This window comes from Podarcis pityusensis (assembly GCF_964106645.2).
Source record: "Podarcis pityusensis genome assembly, chromosome: 2".
Lineage (NCBI taxonomy): Eukaryota > Metazoa > Chordata > Lepidosauria > Squamata > Lacertidae > Podarcis > Podarcis pityusensis.
In genome coordinates this window covers 118222778-118226160 of record NC_138029.1, presented here as the reverse complement: position 1 = coordinate 118226160, position 3383 = coordinate 118222778, and positions in this window count along the sequence as shown.

Here is a 3383-nt window from a genome sequence, read left to right as displayed (position 1 = left end):
GCGTTCATCTCAGCCGAAATCAGAGACGGAGAGAGGAGCAAGCAAGCGACCAGCTCCCTCGCCTGGCGAGGATTTTAGACAGCCCTCTGCTGGCCGCAGGGAAGGCTCAGCCCAGGCCAAGATGCGCGGTCCAGATTTTAAACTGAAAAGTTGCAGCCTCTCCGCCCAACCTGCCTCGCAGGTTGTTGTGGTTTGGGGAAGAGCTCGGTACCCCCACACCTTCAGCTCCTTGGAGGAAAGGTGCAATAATAAATGAGCCATAATAATGAAGACAATCAAATAGGTAGATTGGCTAAATGAATTGTTGGGTAGCTGCAAAGAAGTAACGTTTCTGTTGTTGTTGTTTAGTTGTTTAGTCGTGTCCGACTCTTCGTGACCCCATGGACCAGAGCACGCTAGGCACTCCTGTCTTCCACTGCCTCCCGCAGTTTGGTCAAACTCATGCTGGTAGCTTCGAGAACATTATCCAGCCATCTCGTGCTCTGCCATCCCCTTCTCCTTGTGCCCTCCATCTTTCCCAGCATCAGGGTCTTTTCCAGGGAGTCTTCTCTTCTCCTGAGGTGGCCAAAGTATTGGAGCCTCAGCTGCAGGATCTGTCCTTCCAGTGAGCACTCAGGGCTGATTTCCTTAAGAATGGATAGGTTTGATCTTCTTGCAAGAATATTCTATGGCAACTCCATAAACCGTTGGAGGAGGAGGAGGAGGTGAAACATCCATGAACTCTTGGATCAGGCCAAAGAACCCGTCCAGTCCAACACCCTGACATAAGGATAGAAGCTTCCAGAATTCACAGGAATCTTTGTGGGAAGGGGAGCCATGACTGTCTTAAGTGACATGATATTGCTTTCAATTTATAGTGCAGGACCCAGGACAGGGATGGCTAAGAATATGTTGTTGTCCAGGGATGATGGCAGCTGGAGTTCAACAGTATTTGGAGGACAAAATGTTGGCTGCTCCTGGTACAAGGACATTTTAAGAAACTGTGTGTGGGCTCTCCCTCAATTTCCTTCCCCCACCCACTGATCCCAGCACCTCATAGTTCAGAGAAGATTGCTGCCCAATAGGAGGAGCTAGTAAAATTGAATTCAGGGCTCATCTGCGGCCAGTGCTGTGTAAACCCTGCAACAAAAGAAAAGATGAAAAGAACAGTTTATGGAGGCCCCACAAATCACCCAGAAATGCATTTTAAATAAAAGGACACATTCTACTCCTGTAAAAACACGCTGATTCCCGGACCGTCCGCGGGTCGGATTTAGAAGGTGATTGGGCCGCAGCCGGCACCCGGGCCTTAGTTTGCCTACCCATGCTCAAGACAGAAGGATGCCAGCCAAACCATGTAAGTGGGAAATTGCCAGCACAGCCACATTTGACTTCAAAAGAGGGAACTTTCCTCCCGAATGAGGAGAGTAGTAAAAAGGGAGTTGAAAGGCCAAGCGAAGATGGTCAAATCTTTTCCAGAGGCTTGGAAATTCTTTAAAACCGTGATATTGGAAGTTGATTGAATGTAGACCAGGAAAAGTACTACCAGGGCTAAGAGGATGCCAGCATGGCTGATGATCAGAGTCAAGGCAGCTTTTAGAGGCAGGAAGGCTTCCTTCAGAAAATGGAAGTCTCGTTCAAATGAGGAGGACAAAGCTTAAGCAAAAGAAAGCAGACGGAAAGGGATATAAAGAATTCATTCATTTTGCCATTTGTTATAGGAGCATATTGATTAAAAAAAAGAGTTAAAACCAACCATAGCAATTCTGCAACCACATCAAAAGCTGGAAACAGACTAGGAAGGCCATTGGAGAACAAGGTAATTGCAAGCGTGCTGGAGGAGACTAAAGAGGAGCTGAATGAATTCTTCCTGCTCCTTTGTTCATGAACATAAAAAGGAGACTGCAAGGTGATTAAGGATTAAATTGGGGTGGTTCGCACCTGCCTCCCAGTTTGGTTATTTTTACTCTTGGCTTGATGATTAGCTTGAACTGCCTGTACTCTGATGTGATTTGATTTTTAAAGGGGATTTTTGCTTTATATTAGTGGAAATTCACTGTATCGTAAAAAAAAAAAAAAAAAAGTATAAATATCTGCCAACTGAGGGCAGCACCTTACACAGTGCCTCCATAAGAATGCAATCCTTGGCTTACCTTCTCAGTTCTGCACCAGCAAATCAGGCAGGGAGAGTTCAGAGTCCCTTGCCTTTGCCTCCATCCAGGCCTTGGAGCAGATTTCAGGGGGGCTGGGGAAGCTGGGGCATCAAGAGGCTGTTGTGGAAGGGGGTCTAGATTTAACCCACAACACTTATGTGGATCCCCAGTGTGTTGTGACACATCCAGACAATGTGAGGGTCCTGGTGTGAGCATTCTCTGCCTTGGAAGCTTCACTACAATCAATTCTAGCTACTGAGCAGAGACACACTTTGCACAAGCTCAGAGGCGCCTTTGGTGTCGTTCATCAGTGCACACGTTCCAAGTCTGAGCAGGGCAGAAATTGAAAGCAGTTGCCAGGGAGCTCATCCCCTGAAAGCCTCCCATCAAATTTAAGGCGTCAGTTGGTTTGGAAAGGGCTGCGGGCCAGTGGCAGGGAAACTGCTTTGCATGCAGAAGGCCCCAGGTCCAATCCCTGCGATCACTAAGTATGGCTGGGGAAAACAGCTGCCTGAAACCCTGGAGAGCTGCTACTGCCAGTCAGTGCCTGTCAGTACTTTGCTAGATGGGCCAATGGTCTAGCATTGCGTAAGGCAGCTTTGCAAATCTGCTTAAAGATATGAAGAGATTTAAACAGGGGTAGGCAAACTAAGGGACGCGGGTGGCGCTGTGGGTTAAACCACAGAGCCTAGGACTTGCCGATCACAAGGTCGGCAGTTCGAATCCCCGTGACGGGGTGAGCTCCCGTTGCTCGGTCCCTGCTCCTGCCCACTTAGCAGTTTGAAAGCACGTCAAAGTGCAAGTAGATAAATAGGTACCGCTCCGGCGGGAAGGTAAATGGCATTTCCATGTGCTGCTCTGGGTCGCCAGAAGCGGCTTAGTCATGATGGCCACATGACCTGGAAGCTGTACGCCTGCTCCCTCGGCCAATAAAGTGAGATGAGCGCCGCAACCCCAAAGTTGGCCATGACTGGACCTAATGGTCAGGGGTCCCTTTGCTAGGCAAACTAAGGCCTGTGGGCTGGATGCGGCCCAATCACCCTCTCAATCCGGCCCGCAGACGGTCCAGGAATCAGCGTGCTTTTACATGAGTAGAATGTGTCCTTTTATTTAAAATGCATCTCTGCGTTATTTGTGGGGCATAGGAATTCGTTCATTTTTATTTTTTTCAAAATATAGTCCGGCCCACGGCATGGTCTGAGGGACGGTGGACCACGGCTGAAAAAGACTGCTGACCCCTGATTTAGAACA